A 20,700-nucleotide genomic window follows, 5' to 3' on the forward strand; every position below is an offset into this window, starting at 1 on the left:
GTCTGGGGTGGTGGATTCTGGTAGTAAGAGTTCGAGTAGCTTTTGCTGTTGTTGAAGGGTTTTTGAAATTGTGAACTCTGGTTACATCTATGACCATTTCCAAAGAAGTTTATGTTTCCGCCCTGGTTTCCAAATTTCTGGAATCTAGTACCTCCGATGTAGTTCACATTTTCTTCTCCTTCCGTATCTGCTACTTCTCCTTCAGCTGAACAGACTTGCTTCCTAAGAAGCTCGTGCACCACATCTAACTTAGCTCTTACGTCGTCCATCTGTTCCTTCCCGATAGAGGCTATAGACTTCTTCCGTTCAGAGTCAGTGTTTTTGGTGATGCTACTGTTAGCGAGGTTTTCGATAAGTCTCACAGCTTCCAACGGATTCCGAGTAGTGAAGTTTCCTTCACTCGCCGTATCAAGAGCCATTTGAAACTGAAAGGCGAGACCTCGGAAGAAAGTGCTTAGCAGCTGCACTTCGTTAAATCCGTGGTGTGGACTGTCTTGCTGGAAGAACCTAAATCTAATCCACGCATCTTTGATGGACTCCCCAGCCTCCTGCGAGAATGTGGAAATTTTGTTCCGAAGTTCTTCAGCGCGCGCCTCATCGAAGAAGTTTCGTAAGAAAGCATTCTTGATGTCGGCCCAGGATGTTAAGGATCCTGTGGGTTGCTGCCTAAGCCAGTGCATCGCTTCTCCATTCAGCGTGTATCTGAAGAGCTTGCACAACAGGTAATCTTCGGGGACTCCTTCCATCCGAATAGCAGCGTTTAGATCCTCGAACCGTTCCAGATGGTCCATAGGATGCTCGTGCGGTAACCCAGAGTAGGGTATCTGCGACACGAGTGTAGTATTGAGGCTTCAGCTCGAAATTCTGCTTTTGGATCTCCGGAAGTCGAATAGCTGATCTGTTGGAATAGTACTCATCTGGGCGATTGTAGTCGGCCAGTGGTTTCGATCGAGCGTCCTCATCTACAGGTTCAGCAGCTCCTGTAGCATCAGCATCAGGGATTACAGTCCCCTGAGCATCTATTTTATGACCTGTTGCATTACGCAGATGACCGTTCTGGTCATACAGGTTTCCGTAATAATGTTTACCATTTTTGACGACACGGTATCGATCGATATACGCGGCGTAGTATCGATCGTTGTCGAACCATTGGGATCGATTGACGATGAAGGTCTGGTGTCGGTCGACGGTTGGTTGTGCGTATCGATTGACGACGAAGTCGTCGAGCGATGTGGAACGTTGACCTCTACGGATGGTGCGTTCCAAGTGAGCAGGATCGTCTGAGAACAGCAAGTCTTTCTCCTTGTTGCTTCTGGTACCCCTGGGCATGCACCTGAAAAGACAAGAAAAAAAATTATGTTAGAAAGGGGGTAGAGAAAAGAATAAGAATTAATAAACCTAAATCTAATGGCTATCAAAGCTCCCCGGCAACGACGCCAAATTTGATACCACTCAAATTACCCTAAGGAGTGTTACTCTCATCAAAAGAGGTTCAGATGTAGTACTTAGGGATCGAATCCACAAGGAGCTAGGGAACAATTAAATCTAGTGTTTATTAATTCTAAGAGTTATAAATGTTTAAATGAAATAGCAATAGTAACAAGCAAAGTAAATAGTAAATGTAACTTAGTTGGAAATGATATTAGATGCAGGGCCACTATTCAGGTGTTGGAGATTATAATATCTATAGATGCCTAATTATTGCATGAATGATATGTTCGAGCTCAATCGCTTAACTCAGTGATCAGCTGTCGTATGTTTCACTGGTTAACATGCTAAATCTCGTGTCTCAACGGTTAGTATGTTGACAACGAGAGAGTGTCGATCGATGGTCCTATTGGGACATCGACCGATACACCTTGCTTACGTCGACCGATAGTCAGTTGAGGACATCGATCGACGGGTTCTAGCCAGGCCTATGCGCGAGTATGATATGCCCTATTAAGATACTAAATTGGCGGTTAGCCCTCTCTAGCAGTCCTAATATGATAGATAGATGTCAGGATGGGATAACAAGGGTGCTTGAGTATGCAATCCTATGATCAAGTTCTAGTTAGCTAGGCTAAAACAAGCAATGAATACAAATCCATCATTAATATCACAACAAGGCAGATCTATAGTTTGGGGCTAATCCCACAAACCTATCTGAACCCTGGATCTAATAATTGAACTACTCAGACATAGCAAAGTAATTCATTACAATGAAGAAATGGGAATTCATAGAATAGATGAAAAAAAATGGAAACAAGGAGTTCCAATCACAAGTGATCTTCTCTCAAAAACTATCTCTTCTCTCTCAAAGTAAAACTGTAACTCAAAAGGCTTCCCTGCCGTCAAAACACTTAGGCAGTAAATAATCCAAAATTTGGCTTGGCCTTGGGTTTTAAGTCCGCTGAATCCAAAATGTCGCGTGTCTGATGTCTCGACATCGATCGATGGTACTTGTGTACATCGATCGATATTAATCTTCATCTGTCGAGGCATCTCTTGTTATCGATCGTCAGCACTGGATGCGCATCGATCGATTGTTCTTTCTCTCGTCGATCTCTACATGGTCAGCTCGGGTGAAACGTCTTTTAAGCTCCAAAATGCTCCAAAGTTATAGCTTTACTCTGAATGGCACCTGAACCTAAAAACATACCTAGAAGAGTAGAAAACATATATATATATATATAGTAAAACACTTATATACCATGGATGAAAACGGATCAAATTCAAGGTATATCACTTCCCCGCTGAACCCTATATGGGGGGTTATCCTCCGAGTTTGAGCACTTTCCTCCTGCCCCAGATCCTTGTACGCGGCCTGGAAGATGATGTTGCCGGAGCTTCCATTATCTACCAGTATCCTTTTTACCATGCAGTTCGCTATAGTGAGCGAAATAACCAGGGCATCGTGGTGCGGAGTGAGAACTTTCTCCTGCTCCTTGGCCGTGAAGCTTATCTCGTCTGATCCTAGGAGCAGGCATTACTTAGGGACGAAGCGACCGAACAGAACGCACGCTCGGTCGTTACGTAGGGACCGAGCGTCCGTCCCGCTCGGTCGCTACGTAGCGATTGAGCTCGAGCCAATCTCGGACGTTACGTAGCGACCGAGCATCCGTCCCTACGTAACGACCGAGATTGGCTCGAGCTCGATCGCTACGTAGCGACCGAGCGGGACGGACGCTCGGTCCCTACGTAACGACCGAGCGAGACGGACGCTTGGTCTCTACGTAGCGACCAAGCTTGGCTCGAGCTTGGTCGCTACGTAGCGACCGAGTGGGACGGAACCTCGGTCGCTACGTAGCAACCGAGCTTGGCTCGCTACGTAGCGACCGGACAGCGTGCATGTGCGGTAGTTGCGTAATGACCGAGCTTGGTTTGTTCGTATTCCGATCGTCATACTCGAACCTATCCGTAGCGGGTTTAGGCATGTTTCTGATGACTTATGTGTGATCTAAATAGAATTTGAATGAAGTTTTATCTTGGGAACATACGTTGTGTTGTTTTCTTGACCGAGCACGATTTGTTGCGGAAAGATGTACTTGTATTTTGCGGAGGTTTGGACGTTAACATCGTCGTAACCGTTTTCGACCCCAACAGTTAGCCCCCCAGCCCCTTGATTTCATGGATTTATAGTGAGATTCTAACGCGCGGTATGGCGAGTTCGGACGAGATTGGTGTATTTGGGCGAAGTTCATGTCCGAAAATCTGCAAGTAAATAGTAATTTCTCATGCCTATAAGAAGGGAGGTAACTTCTTCATAAGCTTTTCACTTATTATCATAGAGAGTTCACTTGAAAATTTTTTTTTTTCTCTCTATCCTTTTCGTCTTGATTCTCAAAAGGAAAATACGAAATGTCGAGTAAGAAAAGGAGTTCGAAGAAAGGGCCCTCGTCCGGAAACGTTCCTGAAGAGCTCTTTGTGCCGAAGATAGAGTTCGTGCCTCATTCGGTAGACCCGGCCGAGAATGAGGCATGGTGGGTTGCGTGTTATGTTTTGATCACACCTCCCAAAGAAAAGTCGTTCCCGGTCATGACCCATCGTTTCGTCGAGGAAGGGGCTCCAAGCAAGAGTACTAACGAGTTTCTCAGGATCATGCGGTCGTTCTACCAAATTCCAGATACGGTGGAATTCCGGGTTCCTCGTCAAGGAGAGCGCGCTAGTAGTCCCTCGGAGGGTTACTTTACTTGTTACAAAGCGTTCGTAGTGTGCTGTCGCTTGTGGTTCCCGATTCCCAAAATTATCGTCCGTGTGTGGAATTGTTTCGAGGTGGCGATAAGCCAACTGAATCCCCTTGCCATTCAGAACCTCATTGGAGTCCTGATCCTGAGCTATGAGCATGGTCTCTCCCTTACCGTCGACCACTTTGAAGCGCTTTTGAGGTTACAGATCGTCAAGGATACGGACAAGTATAGGCTGGTCCCTCGGAGCTTCATGTCGGTGGTTAAAAGGTTTAATTCCAACTTCAACTCGTGGAAGAAGTTTTTTTTCTTTGTTCGTATAGACGCTGCGTCTGTCGAAATGAGTTGTATCCCATTGTTCCGGAGGTTGCCGAACGATCGTCCCTTCATCAATCCTCTTACTCCGTTCCCTAAGGATATTATCGCAGTGGGGGAGCTTCTCAGGAACGGTCAGTTTTTCTGGACTTCTTTACGCTGAAGAGAGTTCGAAAGGTGTTGAGGTTTGTGCATCCCGGTCCTGCTTTGATCGCAGAAACAGGAAGCAACTCCGAACCCGATGACCAGGGTCCCGACGCAGCTCCAACGGTTGCGACGGGGTTGAACTCTTCGAAGGGGAAAGATATTGACCTTGGTGACATATAGTTTTTGGTGGATGACTCTATGCTTCTAGGGTGGGATCCAGACCTTTCTTACGGCGATGGAAGCGGTACGAGCGAGGTTCCTATTCTGGACTTTGATGATTTCTTTGCTGATCTACCCTCGGGCTTTGATGCTCCTCTGCCTACGAACGAATCGGGGAGGCCAAAAGTCGTCGCGGAAGGGTCTCACATCATCAATGGAATTAGTTTTCAAGAATATTTTCGCGATTTGCCTTAAGTATTTCTTTTCCCACTTATAACGTATCTATCGGTCTTGCAGAGCCTGAACTTGCTTGGCTCGGCCATTGTGGCGAGCCATAGAGAAGCCATGGTCTATTGCTTTAAAGCGGAGAAAGTGGAAAGGGATCTTGCTCGTATGCAAGGCGAGATGTTGGAGCGAGATGCGCAACTCGCTCGTGATCATGCAAGGGCTGTTCGCAAGGCGGAACGGAAGGGCAAGAGGGAGATCATTGAGGTGATGAAGACTCTCACCTCTCAATTCCAGATCGAGTATGGGAACCTCAAGAATGCTTTCACCTTGGTGGGCAATTACCGTGAGTGTCGCGGTTCGGTTGGGAGTCTTTGGAAAACGCAGGCGGATGACTACGTTTTCGAGAAGGAGATGAGGTTGATGGAGGGCGGCATGAAGGAACACGCTCACGCTGATAGGCTCATTCCCCCGATCAACGGGAGAATCCAGGGATTCTGGGATCCCATCCTGGTTTCTCCTGATACCGAAGAAACTACGACTGAGTTTCCCGGTAATTTGAAGGAGGTAGATCGTCCCGCGGATGCGTTTGGAGCTTCGTTGTCCGGGAACTTTTGCTTTGAACCTTGAGAGGTGAAGCGATCATCCAGAGGGAGGAGTTTGTTTATTTGTCCTGCGTTTGTGGCCGAGTGTGGCCTTTATTTCGAGAGATTGTATCGACCTGTTTTGGCCGTTTTATCGTTTACTGGGACTGGCCGTTGGTGGCTTTGAATCCCTACCGCTTTATGCGGCTTTTATATATATGATGGGTATTTTATTTCGAATTGTTTTGAGTAGGTTTTGAAGTAAATATGAGTTGTCGTCTCATATTTAATTCTGTTGAGACGTTCAATATGTTGGTTCGTTCGTCACTTTTCGTAAAAATTACTTATTCTTACTACTCTCGGGAACGTTGAGATGTGAACGGAGAGACATGATTTAGGATCTCGTATCGTTTAGATATCATGTCTTGAGATGTTTGAGACCAATGCGATGGGTTTAGGGCAAGACCTAGGTTTACTTTCGGTTTAAGGTTTGTGCGGTGACTAGCCGGCTATCGATTTTCCTGTTGCGATTTCTTGCTGACTCGTACCGATATAAAGTCCACGATAGGTTCTCGGCTAATATGAATTGTATGGTATGAATCGAGCATCGTTCCAGAGACAGTTTTTAAGTCAACTAGAAGTGCTAACCCAAAATTTTGGATTTTTGTTGTAGCGCGCTTTCGTCCTTGCGTTGGACATTTGAAGATCAAAAGAGTGATATAGTTACGTTTGTTTAAGAGGGCTGGCGTGTTCGTCGAGGCCAATCGATGAACGGAATGTAAGGTTTTGGTGGTCGCAGTCGGACAATTTGTTCGTTTCATCTCAAATTTTAACTTTGCGACGTCTCGCAGTTGTTACGAAGACTATACGTATATCTCAAGTGTTGAAGAATGATTATTTTATGATTTTGGACCGGATGAGGCCTCTGACAAGAATCTTGACGTTTGTAGAGTTTCTGGGCGTGTCCCGAGACTTTTGCGTTAACTGAAGCGTAAGCGTTTTAATAAAAAGGAGCAATGTATATTGTAGTAAAAAAATTTTGAAATCTCTAAAATACTCGATTACAATAACGCATCTTTTCCTATGTGGGAGTATACGAGTATATGCACCGACTCCCCCCCCCCTTTTAGAGAGGGGGATAGCTGAATTCGTTTTTTGACGAGCTGCCTACGTACCCCTTTCGAGGATCAAGCCATCTCGTAGTTCTGTTTTATGCCACGAGCGTTTTTACTCGGCGGTTGTCGTCGTGCTGACCGTGGCCGTGTCAGTGCTCTTTTCTGGATGTTCCGGTTGAGTTGTAGTGTCGGCTTCGGACTTGTGTTGAGTTTCAACGTCCGAAGTGTTTGCGTCGGCAGGCGATGTTAAATCTTCTTTCCTTGAAGCGTTTTTGGCCGAAGATTGATCTATCTTCGTGCGCTTGCGATTTGCCGTTGCAGAAGTCGTGATTTGCCTTAACTTATGTTCTGCGAGGAAGCATAACCGCGACTGTTTCTGACATCCCTAGATAGCTGTGACTCTGCTTGGGGTCGGGAATTTGATACCCAGGTGGTATGTCGATGGAACGGCTTGCATGGCGTTGAGCCATGGGGTTCCCATGATCACGTTGTAGATGGCAGGATGATCGACCACCGCGAACTCGACGATTTTCATGATCTCCTTGGCCATGACTGGCAGCAGGACTGACCCGAGTGTCATCGACACTTCGCCTGAAAATCCCGTGATTGGTTTCGGCGTTGGAGTTACTTCTCTGAGTTCGATGCTCATCCGATTGAGAGTGTCGCGGAAGATTACATTGACCGTGCTTCCCGTGTCCATGAGTACTCTTCCGACTTCCAGATCTCGTATGACGACAACTATGACGAGCGGATTGCAGTGAGGTTGATCGACCCCGCCAGCTTCCTTCTTTGTGAAGGTGATTGAGCAATTTTGACCGTATCGGGGAGGAGACCATGTAGGCCAGTTTGCACTCGACTCTGCCTTCCGCTGGTAAGCCTTAATGGCCGAAATCGTTTCCCTTGTCGTCCGGCCTTCTTCCGCGTTTATCCCCAGATTGGTTTCTTTGAGGGGGTCTTCCGAGCCCCTTCCAGCAACCTGTCGATCTCGGGGGCAGCGCTGGTAGCGTGATGGATTTGGGATTTCATGGCTCCTACTTCTGCCGCAGTCTTGGTGATGTAGTCGCAAAGATCGCGGATATTCGACGCCTCGTCAGCAGATTTCCGAGCCTGTCGGTGTTTACTGCGAGTGAGCTCGGTTTGCTTTTCAGCCAGCTCTTCTTGTTCGTTCCAATAGAGGATTTCCTCCTCTTCCGTCATCGGTTTGTCGAACGGAGAGCTTTCCCTAGCAGATCGGCTTCTGGTCCTTCATGGATGTCTGTCGACGTCCTCATCAGTATCGTTGGAGACATCGTTAGGATCCAGGTCGACGTGCTCGACTTCGTTATCCTCTGAATCCTTCGCGGGAGGCGGAGGACTTTCAGGGTTCCCTTTTTCGATGGGCAATTTTTCGCTAGGGTTTTGACCCGAAGGTCGTTCCCGCGCAGCTCCAGGCCTATCGAGTGGGGTGGCGAAGTCGAGTCTTTTCCCGCGGACTTTAGTGGTTCCGCGGGGACGGATTGCTCTGGTCCTTCCCGCTAAGGTTTTGACCTAGGTCAAGGTGCTCACGAGCATGTCCTGTTTTTCCGACCTTTTTTCGTAGGTGGCGAACATCTTTTTAAACTCCTCGAGCGCCGCGGCGTTGGCTGGTGTGTTGGCCGCGGATACGTCCGCTGCTGGAGTGTGGAGATCGGTGCCACTGCCTCCGTTAAGAGGAGTCTGCACGTTATCCGCGTTTTCAGTTGACATGTCTGGTTGAGCGTGATGTGGTTGAGAGTTAGATTGATCCGTACCCCCCCCCCCCTCCTTCTAGCCCCAAACTGCGGGAACCGAAATTTGCACTGTCGATTTCCATCTAAATTAGGAAACTAGGAAAACCCTAATTTTCCAGAGGTCCCGAAGATCTGTTAATACCACACGCTAAGCAATCAGAACATGAAATAAAAGACAAGAAAAGAAAGAAATCAAAAAGAGAGCAAAATAGATCTTATTCCGAATTCGCGTTTGAGCGTTACAACAAGGTAAGAGCCTGGGCTACAAGAGCTGTCGGCGAGATTCCTAGTTCTAAAACCCTAAGACGGCAATAACCTAATTGAGTTGCAGCTCGAATAACAAAAACGAAAATATGCTTAAATCGTTCTAAGTGCTAAATTTGCTCTGAAAAAGTCTCCCTCCATGCCTCTCGCCTAGGACTCCTTATATACTCGCTCCTAGGTCTGTTTACGCTTTCCTCTTCTGCCCTTAAGCCGTCATAGCATAAAAATGGAGATATTCCATTTTTTCCGATCTTCGTATTTATCTTAAAAGTTTCGTATTTATCCGCGGAAACTTGACATTTATCTTTCCTTGCGAACCAACCGTAAACCGTCATGCGGCTTAGGGGCTGTTGACTAAGAAACCGTAAGTTGGGCCTCGAGTCACGTCTTAGGTCCCTTTGGGCCGTCTTCTAACTCGAAGCATTTATTACGGCTTTTTTCGATAAAGAACGAACTTTCCGTGGTTTTTACCGCAAATTTTGATTGATGACTTAGAATGGCAGAAAACATGAAATGGATTCGCTACGGTCTTCGGGAGATAGCATCGAAAGATAGACGAGAATGCATGGACTAGTGTCGTATCGACGTTTCGGAAGAGCTCGGTCACTACGTAGTGACCAAGCAGAACGCACGCTAGGTCGCTACGTAGCGACCGAGCTTGGCTCGAGCTCGATCGCTACGTAGCGACCGAGCGAGACGGACGCTCGATCGCTACGTAGCAACCGGACAGCGTGCATGTGCGGTAGTTGTGTAATGACTGAGCTTGGTTTATCCGTGTTCTGATCGTCATACTCGAACCTATCCGTAGCTCGTTTGGGCATGTTTCCGATGACTTATGTTTGATCTAAATAGAAATTGAACGAAGCTTTATCTTGGGAACATACGTTGTGATGTTTTTTGACCGAGCACGATTTGGTGCGGAAAGACATACTTGTATTTTGCGGAGGTTTGGACGTTAACTTCGTCGTAACCGTTTTCGACCCCAACAAGGACTTGGTGGCAACCACCATTAAAGCTTGATTCACGGAAGCCTGTCTAATCTTGTCAATGATCTTGCAATAAAAGCAGACTTTGACTAAAGAGAGAAATTAGCTGAGAGAGAGGATAGGAACTAATGTTTACCTGCAGATCCAGATACTTGTTTGAATATCCTTGGATCCTGTGATCGATACTCCCAAGGTAAATCCTTCACTTTTATTTATGTTAAGAAATGAGGTTGGTAGAGGGGAATTTCAGACCGGATTTTCTAAGCTGTTAGCTAGGTGAATTTGGTTGCTAAGCTAGGATATGGTATAATGTGCTTTTGTGATTAGGACTTTTAGATGTAGATTGCAATATTGTAGAGGTGATGATTCTAAGTTTTTAAATCATGGTAGTCCCTGCTGTTTTCAAACCTCTTTCAGAGAGACTGCCCGTCTGTTTTGCTTGAGGACAAGCAAAAGGGTAAGTCTGGGGGAGTTGATAGACCATGAATTTTACCCACTTTTAGCCATGGTCTATAAGTGTTTTAATATATATTTAATACTATATAGAGTCTATTTAGAGTATTTACAGGTTCAGGGACAATTTGGAGGAATGTAGTGATTTTGGTATCTTTTGTAGCCTTTTGAGTGAAGAACTGCACAGACGTGTAAGATATCTAGCTACGTATGGACACCAGATATAGCTTTACATTAGATTTCCAATGCCACCGGTTTGAGGTCAATCAGCATCCTGTAGCAGAACTTACGCCCGTTTTACTGAAGAGTTGTCAGTCTGCCACGCAAGAGGAAGCCGTCGAGGAGATGAAGGACTGTCGATCAATAACACAGCATTGGTATCGGTCGACAGTGATGCCAGAATATGGGCTGAGCGTAATCTATGACCGACTGAAGCCCAAGAGCCACACAAAGTTACCAAAATACACATGGACGACCAGAAACCATATTTATGTATTTCTAAGCCGTTGTTGACGGCTACACGCTTTCTATTATCCTATTCTATTATTTTCTCTTAGGTTTGGGGAGAAGATCAATTCTCCTTCAGAGATTGATTGGAACTCCATTGGTTTTACCATTGATTTATCTATTATATTATTCAGACTATGATTTGTGTTATTGCTTGCATGTCTGAGTAATTCATCTTGTTAGGTTTAGGGATTTCATGAGCTTAATGTCAAACTGATAATCAATTAGGATTGCTAGGTTATCTATAGATTTCTACACCAGGATGATTTGTAATACTAGGATCTGGAATAGTTAGAATAGCACGATAGTGTGACTAATTGTTTGAACCTAGAATCATAGGATAGTTGAGAGGCACGAAAGTGCAATCAATTAACGGAACCCAAAACTCTGTTGGATTAGATACCTAGGCTCATACGAGAGTTGGTTTAGGAATTTAGTTGAACTTAATCGATTAGGTCGTTAATGCATGTCTGAGGAAGTATCGATCGACGCTCAGGCCATGGCATCGATCGACACTCGCTCCACGTCAACAAGCAACAGCGGAGACTGGACTTAGACTTAGACATCTGATTAGCAATTGCATGCGAAAGCTGGATTGCTTACTTATTAAAATCGAGTTCTAGAATTGAATCTATAAACCATTAGCATCCTTGAATCTATTGCCATGATTAGACAGACTTCCATAAAATCAAGCCTTAATGGTGGTTTTCACCAAGTCATGTTCACTTCTTTTCGACATATATGCATGAATTCATGTGAATCGAAACCTTGATGATTGCTGCCACCAAGTCCCCTTCGAATTCTTTTGTTGGAATCGTTATGAAGCAAGCCTTAATTGTTGTAGCCACCAAGTCCTGTTCGGATTCCACCAAGTCATGTTCTTTTCTTTCTTTTTTGTTTTTTTTTTGGAAATAAATATCTCTACCTATAAATCTAGGCTCGAAATAGAGAGAGAAAAAGTGATAAATCTACTCAAGGCTTTACCTTCCAAACTTGTTTGAAGAATCTAATCCCATGTATACCAAGCCCCAAGACAAGCAGTTGTGTCAGGTTCAGTGTTGGAGGTCAGCTTTGGTTCCTTCAAACAATCTCAGCAAGTGTGAATAGTTGACAGATTGATCCACTTTAGTATCTTTAGTACTATTTGCAATCAGTAAGTCTAGATTGGTGCTAAAGAATGGTTAGATAACAAGCAAAAACCTAATAGGTTTATTATCCCCTTCTTGACTCAATAAAACTCTTTTGAAAACACTTTGATAAGACTCATAAACACACTAATATCAGTAAACATCTCCCAGACTTAAATTACACTGTCCCGAGTGTATATCTAGTCGGAGTTATGGTGATAAATAAATCATAAGTACTCAATTTAACAAGTGAGAACGATATACCTGACCGGATTAAGTGTCAATCGATGGAAAGGAGTTGCCATCAGTCGCTGCAGGTAATGTATTGTCGATCGATATTGACATGCCCTCATCGATCGATATGCTGGGAAATCGTCTACTCGGATCCCTTTTTTTTTATAATAGCTAGCTAAAACACAATATCAGTAGAACCTCTCCTAGACTTAAACAACACTTCCGAGTGTCATACAGTCTAAGATTGGTGGGAAAATAAACCATAAGTACTAAATTTAACAAGATTTCGCGAGTATACCTGTCATTGATGTTATTATCGATCAACATAGTTAAGTGGCGATCGATACTTATGATGTTCTGTCGATTGATACGCTGGCCAGCTGCGCTCGATGCTGGTGCAGAACTCATGGACCATGGATCTTCTCTCCTTTTTTTTTTTGACCTGCAATAATGAAAAACTTTAATCAATAACAATCTAAACTAAAATGAAAGAAATTACCTAATAGTGGGTTGCCTCCCACTCAGCGCTTATTTTCAGTCATTAGCTTGACTTTAGGAGATCTGATTTAGTTTGGATGAGCATGTGAACTTGCTCCAGAACAAGTCACAGTGTCTCTCTTTCTCATCTTTTTGATGCAGTTGATAAAAGCTCTTGCAGAAGCTTCCCCTTTGTCCCTCAGTTCTGGATAACATAGCACTCTGACCTTGGGAAAGGATTCAGAACCTCCTCTGCAGCGCACTCTATACTCAAGACTACCCTCTTGACATTGCAAAGGAACTATTGATAGGGGATCTGCATCTGCTTCCTTTTCTTTTTCTTCTTTCTATTCTTGTTCCTTCCCCCAGACTTAGACTTTTCAGTCTCGGGCTGTTCTGAAAGTCGTATGGTATCGACCGATGTGGAAGGCTTCGTGTCGATCAATTCTGAAGATTGTGAGTCATCCGATAATGAAGGCTTATTGTCGATCGATTTTGAGGATTGGAAGTCGACCGATGCTGAAGTTCTAATGTCTACTGACGCTGACTCTGGTATTGCAGCCTCGAGATTTTAATCAGCTGTAGGTCCTGGACACGTCTAACGGTGGGAAGGTCTCAATCCATAGCTAGATATCTGACACGTCTGTGCAGTTCTGCATTCAAAAGGCTTCAAAAGACACCAAAATCACCACATTCCTCCAAATCGTCTCTGAACTTGTAAATACTCTAAATAGACTCTATATAGTAGTAAATATATATATGTAAACACTTATAGACCATGGCTAAAAGTGGGTAAAATCCATGGTCTATCACTGTGAAAATAGTAAAACAATGAAAGCATACTTTGCCTCGAACATGGCTGCAAAGCTTGTATAATTAGGGTAAAACTCGTCAGGGGTAATCTTATCAAATGGTAAAGTCTTAGGCTTCAAGTCGGATGTGACCAAACAGGCTTTCTGCGCGCTTTGCTGTCGATCGATACCAAGTCATGCGTATTGATCGATTATTCCTCTCCAATATCAACCGATTGTCGATTTTCGATGATCATCTCGAGTGCTTGCTCCAAAATTCTCCAAAATCCTCCAAAATCATCACTTATCTCCAAAACACTCCGGATCTTATAAATATAATAAATAGACTCTATAATATAATAATTATTAGTAAAACACCTATAAACTATGGATGAAAATGGGTCAAATCCATAATCTATCAAGAAGCCAAACCAAGTTATGAAAATATCCATGGACGGCCAAAAACCCTATTTATGTTATTTATAAGCCATTGATGATGGCTACGCATTCAACACGCTTTCTATTATTCATTATTCTTGTTTTAGGGTTGAAGAGAAGATCAGTTCTCCTTCGGAAATTGATTAGAACTCCATTGGTTTTATCATTGATTACATATCTATTATATTATTCAGACTATGATTTGTGTTATTGCTTGCATGTCTGAGTAATTCATCTTGTTAGGTTTAGGGATTTCATGAGCTTAATGTCAAACTGATAATCAATTAGGATTGCTAGGTTATCTATAGATCTCTACACCAGGATGATTTGCAATACTAGGATCTGGAATAGTTAGAATAGCACGATAGTGTGACTAATTGTTTGAACCTAGAATCATAGGATAGTTGAGAGGCACGAAAGTGCAATCAATTAACGGAACCCAAAACTCTGTTGGATTAGATACCTAGGCTCATACGAGAGTTGGTTTAGGAATTTAGTTGAACTTAATCGATTAGGTCGTTAATGCATCTTTGAGGAAGTATCGATCGACGCTCAGGCCATAGCATCGATCGACACTCGCTCCACGTCAACAAGCAACAGCTGAGACTGGACTTAGACATTCGATTAGCAATTGCATGCCAAAGCTGGATTGCTTACTTATTAAAATCGAGTTAAAGAATTAATCTATAAAGCATTAGCATCCTTGAATTGAAGTTTTGAATCTCTTGATTTATTAATCCCACGTCTAACTATTTCTCCTAATTATTTACAACCTCAATCAACGAATCGAACAACTACTTTGTTCACCTTGCTTTCATTGATTTACTTCTTTATAAACTGTTTGCCTAGCTTAATCTTGATTTCTATAGTCTGTTGTGTGCCCTAGCTCTCTGAGAATTTTATCCCTAAGTACTATAGTTGAACCTCTTATTTGAGAGAGTAAAATCACTCTTTAAGGTAATTTGAGTGATATCAAATTTGGCGTCGTTGCCGGGGAGCTTTGATCGCCATTAGACTTGATTAATAGGTTTAGTCTAGGTTTTATTTACTGTCATAGTTACTTACATAAAAACTTTTCTTGTCTTTCAGGTACATGCCTATCAGTACCAGAAGCAGCAAGAAGGAGTTACTTTTCTTCTCAGACCCAGCACGTTTGGAACGCTCGATCCGCAAAGAGAAACGCACATCATCGATCGACACTACCTCTACTACGTCGATTGATACATCCTCTATTACGTCGATCGACACCACCTCTACTATGTCGATCGACACTTGTGACAGAGCAAAGATCGACAGTTCAACTCGAACATCGATCGATACCGATCCACGAGCAGACATGGTGGCGACACTTGTGCTACATAGGGATGAGAATGGAGACCTGCATGACCCTGGAGGTCATCTGTGTAATGCAGAAGGTCAGAAGATAGATGGACAAGGAACTGCAATCCTTGAGCCATCTGCTGCCACCGAGGATGCTAAAGTTCCTCTTCAGATATCGTTAGCAGATTTGACCAGGCCTAGTCAGTTGTACAGCAACAGGTCTGCGATTCAACCTCTAAAAATCCAGGGATTTCAAATACAACCCACACACTTCTCTCATGTGGGTCAGCACCCTTATCGTGGTTTTCCTGATGAAAATCCCTCAGATCATATTGAGACACTCGAAGACTTTGTGTCTCGCATCCAGAAGGATGAAGCAACCAAAGACTACATCATCTGCAAGCTGTTCAAATATTCTCTCTCTGGGAATGCTAAAAGTGGCTGAGATGCCTACCACCAGGATCTCTCACTACATGGAATGATGTCAGGACTGCGTTTATGACTGAACGTTTAGATGATGCAAGGGCTGAAGATATGAGAGATAAAATTTGGACATTCTCTCAGGGACCTACAAAAGCTTTCAAAAGCTCTTGGGAGAGGTTTAGGAGATACCAAAGGGACTTTCCACATCATGGTTTTACAGAGATTCAGCTGTGGAAGAATTTCTGCAAGAGTATTGATGTGCGATATCATATGATGTTGGATACTACAAGCGAAGGAAACTTTGAGACAAGAACCCCAGAAGAAGCTAAGAGGCTGATTGAGAACTTGATGTCTAGCAAGAGTTCCAAAAATCTTGATATGCACAGGATAAAATCAGCTGCAATGGATAGTGACATGATCGTTGAGCCTTAGATTGGTTCTGTACATGAAGTCTCGTTGGTAGAACATGCTGTAGAGAAGGATGAGGATCAAGGCTATATAGAAAAGATATAATCTATGATAGAGAAGATCCTGAAAATTCAGCAGAAGACAAGTGCATACTTGAATCTGAGGTTGGATGTTCTCTACAAAGATCTGAATGAAAAATTTGAAACCTTAGATGCCCATGTCATGATGCTAAATGCCTAGGTTTCTCAGACTGCAGATGCTGTGAAGAAGCAAGAAGCTCTGGTCAAAGGGAAAGTTGTGGAAAGTGGGAGGCACCATGTTAATGCCATCGCAGATAATGACCTTGGGGAAGTGCTCAGGAAGGAGAAGCCGAAAGAAGATGATATACTAGTCGAAAGCTGCATGTCCGTAGGCAGCTCGTACTGTTGTCGACCGACATCAACAGCTGAGCACCGATCGACATCGTCAGTCGAGTATCAGCCGACACCACTTTTGGGATCAGACAAAACTGTTCGAATTCAGAGCCACTAAGATTTTTCCACTCGACACCCGCATCCTCCCACCCTAGCTCGATTTATATTAGATAACGTTAATCGGTAAAAAATCAACCGGTATCAACATGGCAACGTCGATCGACAACAACAAAAGAGCAGCGATCGACAATCGTCAATGCCATACCGAGTACATTTACCAGATGTTGATGCACACCGCTTGAAGGCAACCCGAAATCCATCTCACACATCAATTTGCTTGAAGACAACAGAGAAGACAAGTCAACAATCTGCAGAAGCACAAGAGCAAGAGCAATCAACCCTAGCTGAAACCTCTTTCGTTGAGAGTTTCGATCGATGACATCTACCAGGTATCGATCCACAGCATCTACCAGGTATCGATCGACACCAAACAGACGGATATGAACCTGCCATGGAAAGGCAGGCAACGAAATAAGACATTCCAGTTGAGAAGAGAGTGAAATCTAGGAAACCCTATATTCCCAAACACCTTAGGAGAGAAGTTAACAAAGAGGAACTTGAAGGATTTCACAAGAGCGTGAAAAGGGTTCCTAAGGATATGTCTTTTGAGGATGCTTATCATAAGTATAGACTTGGTAATTTCTTCAGAGAGAGCAGAGAGACTGATAAAGACATTGAGATTGTGGGAACCGAAATTCGCACTGTCGATTTACGTTTAAATTAGGAAACTAAGAAAACCCTAATTTCCCAGAGGTCCCGGATCTCTGCGAGAGCCAACGACAAGTGACCAAATATATGTAGAAATCGTGAAAAGATAACAAACGAGTTTAGAGAAAACAATAAATCTTATTTCGAATCTGCGTAAGAGCGTTGCGATCATTACAAGAGATCATAAAAGCTTTGGCCGCAAAGGCTGTCAGTGAGTTACCTAGTTCTAGCGGCCTAAAAGCTCAAACCTAGTTAATTCGCAGCTCGATAACAAAAGACGAAAAAGATACAAAAGAGGTTTTTGATTGATTTCGGACTGAACCTTGTTAAAGGCTGCCTACGTACCCCTTTTGAGGATCAAGCCGAACGTAGTTCAATTGATAGAGCTGGACAAGAGATCGAACTGTCTGGGCGAGTTCGTCTAGTAATTGAGTGCCAGTCATAGAAACCGAACTTGTCGAGAATAAAGCCTAAAGTTTCTAAGTGCAGAAAATTCCGAGTCTAAAAAGTTCTTTCTCTTGCTCCTCGTCTAGGACTCCTTATATACTAGCTCCAAGGTCGGTTTACGCTTTTACTCTTCTGCCCTTAAGCCGTCATAGCATAAAAATGGAGATATTCCATTTTTCCCGATTTTCACAATTATCTTCAAAACTTCCGTATTTATCCACGGAAACTTGACATTTATCCTTCCTTGTGGACCAAGCGTAAACCGTGCTGTGGTTTACGGGCTTTTGGTTAAGAAATTGCAGAATGGCCTCGAGTCGTGGTTTAGGTCCCTTTGGGCCGTCTTCCGACTCGAAGCGTTTACTACGATTTCTTTCGACAAAGGAAGAACTTTCCGCAGTTTTTAATCCGCGAAGTTTGATCGATGATTTAGAATAGCGGAAAACATAGACTGGGCTTGCTACGGTCTTCGGGAGATAACATTCGAAGGTTTGACGAGAATGCATGTACGGGTGTCGTACCGATGTTCGGAAGAGCTCGGTCACTATGCAGCGACCGAACTTTGGCTCGAGCCCGGTCCCTACGTAGCGACCGAGCGGAACGAGCGCTCGGTCGCTACGTAGCGACCGAGCGAGACGGACACTCGGTCGCTACGTAGCGACCGAGCGAGACGGACGCTCGGTCGCTATGTAGCGACCGAGCTTGGCTCGGGCTCGGTCGCTACGTAGCGATCGAGCGAGACGGATGCTCGGTCGCTACGTAGCGACCGAGCTTGGCTCACGCTCGGTCGCTACGTAGCGACCGAGCTTGGCTCGGGCTCGGTCGCTACGTAGCGACCAAGCGAGACGGACGCTCGGTCGCTACGTAGCGACCAAGATTGGCTCGAGCTCGGTCGCTACGTAGCGACCGAGCTTGGCTCGAGCTTGGTCGCTACGTAGCGACCGAGCTGTGTGCATGCTTGGTCGCCGCATCTCGATCGAGTTTGGCTTGTCCGCGGTCTGATTTCCATACTCGAGCTTGTCCGCGGCCGATTTGGATAAATGTCCGTTGCCTTCGGACAATCGGTATTTAGTGGTTCGATTGAGATTTGGACGATATTTTACTGCAAGGCTCTTCGTAAAGATATCTTTACGAAGATTACTTTTCGTAAAAACGTTTATGCTGATTTTTACGGACTTTCAGACATTGATTCCGTCGTGACCGATTTTGACCCCAACAGTTAGCCCCCCAGCTCGTTAGAACCATGAGCTTCTAGCGTGAGGTTCTATCGAGTGGCTTGGCAAGTTAGGCAAGTTAGGTGAGTTAGGCGGAATTAATGGTTGAAAAGGTCTGTGGTAAGTGATCTTCTCGCTCTCCTAAAAGTAGAAAACGCGATAAGATTGGGGCTGCGCCTTATGACGGCTGCCTACGTACCCTTGTTGAAGGGATCAAGCCTTTCGTAGTTCGTCTTGGAGTTAAGGTTTTTATGACTAGTTTTCCAGTAGGACCTTTATGGTCTAGTTTTTATGTAGCGGTTATAAGGCGTGTTGCTGCCGATGGCATTTTGTATGGGTGTAGAGGGAAGACTACGAGTTGTCGTCTCGTAATCTAACTCTGTGTGAATTGCCATATCCATAATCTGTTTCGAGAGTTTTCCGCAATGTGTAAACTTGCGGGATTTTCTGAAGACGTTCGAATATTGGCAAAGAGACAAATTTTGGGATCTCGTATCAGGGTGTTTGATACTATGCCTAGAGATGTTAGACACCAGTGCGCTGGGTTTAGGGCAAGACCTAGGTTTACTTTCGGTTTAAGGATTGTGCGGTGACTGGCCGGCTATCGTTTTTCCTGTTGCAATTTCTTCCTGATTCGTATCGATTTAAAGTCCGCGATAGGTTCTCGGCTTATACGACTTGTTTGATACGAATCGAGCATCTCTCCGGAGACCGGAAGTGCTGGACCAAAATTTTGGATTTCTTTTATAGCGCTATTATCCTTGTGTCGGATGTAAGAGAGTCATCTTCGTGAGATGGCTATGTCTGTTTAGGACGTTGAGAGTTTGTTGTGATCAGCAACAAACTTAATGGTAAGAAATACCGTTTAGAGTCTTCGCGAAGAATATTTTTTGAGAAGATGTTAGTGCGTATGACTGTTTGGTCTTCCATGAAGGTGTTTTTATCGAGGAAGGAAATTTCGTCGAAGAACTAATCTTCAGGCGTCTGCGACGTCTCGCGATGCTGAAGATTTGTTATTCTTTCGTATGCCATGTTTCGTGCTTGAAATGTTCGCGGGCTTGAAGATATTTCGCGATGTTGCAAGGGTTTAGTCTTAGCCATGCGTTTGAAAAACATTCTAGTTTGACTACGAATGTTCGCAGCCAAAATTGTTGTTCATGTTTGGATGCTAATAGTTTTATTTGCGATCGAGGAATTATGACTGAGGTGTCGTGTAAATTTGTCCATGGGAACAAGCGTTTTCCTTCATAGTGCTTTGTGAAGTGTTGGCCTTCCGAGATGTATTTCGTGCATTTTTTAGGATGTTTCGTATAGCTCTAGAAGCTTTGTTACGAATTTTTCCTTACATGCCGCGTATTATGGTTAAAACGTTGCGGGCTTAAAGTGAATTGTGGAGCGTATTAAACTTGGTCAATTTTTCGAAAAGTTTAGATTTTCCGGTAACCATTTGGTTGTTAGGACTTAGTTTCGTTACGAAGAATTTATCATATGATTTGCGACTGTGCGCTATACGATAATTTATCATATCATATAACCGATTTTACGAAGGTCGTAAATCAGTGATATGTATACATATGTCAAAGTAGCATTGTTTCTGCGGGTTTTACGAGAAACGTTCCCGCTGTGATTTTGATCTTAGGTGAAATTTGCTTGGAGTTACTCGTGGAGTATTAACGAAGTTTATTTCAAAACGATCTAGTCGCGGAATGTTTTTCATAGGTTTTTCAAGAGGATTCTCATGACACATTCGTTTCTTGAAAGAATTGGTCAACCAGAGGTGGATCTAGCTAACCATCGGGAGGAAAGTGCCCCTTTTAATGTGCATGATGCTACATATATTCTCGAGTTTTCTTCGTCGCAAATGTTTTCGATGCTTTTCCGTGACTTACTTGGTACAACGGAAACTGAAAGAAATGCTTTGGTGATTGAAGATTTCTCGTAGAAATTTTTAAAACGAAACTGGCTTTCTGAAGC

The 20,700-nt window shown here is 43.9% G+C and overlaps 1 long non-coding RNA gene and 1 other non-coding gene across 2 annotated transcripts; one reads left to right on the plus strand and one right to left on the minus strand.

Moving 5' to 3' along the window:
* Window positions 1-474: 474 nt before the first annotated feature.
* Window positions 475-580, plus strand: LOC117128714. The gene has a single exon (XR_004452108.1). It is a non-coding gene; the product is annotated as a small nucleolar RNA R71 (small nucleolar RNA).
* A 10,967-nt stretch (window positions 581-11,547) lies between these two features.
* LOC117128418 lies at window positions 11,548-17,247 on the minus strand. Its single transcript, XR_004451714.1, has 2 exons — window positions 14,988-17,247; window positions 11,548-14,939 (listed from the first exon to the last, which is right to left on the minus strand). It is a non-coding gene; the product is annotated as an uncharacterized LOC117128418 (long non-coding RNA).
* Between the last annotated feature and the right edge of the window lie 3,453 nt (window positions 17,248-20,700).

The sequence above is a fragment of the Brassica rapa genome, chromosome A09 (genome assembly GCF_000309985.2).
Source record: "Brassica rapa cultivar Chiifu-401-42 chromosome A09, CAAS_Brap_v3.01, whole genome shotgun sequence".
In the NCBI taxonomy this organism is placed as follows: Eukaryota; Viridiplantae; Streptophyta; class Magnoliopsida; order Brassicales; family Brassicaceae; genus Brassica; species Brassica rapa.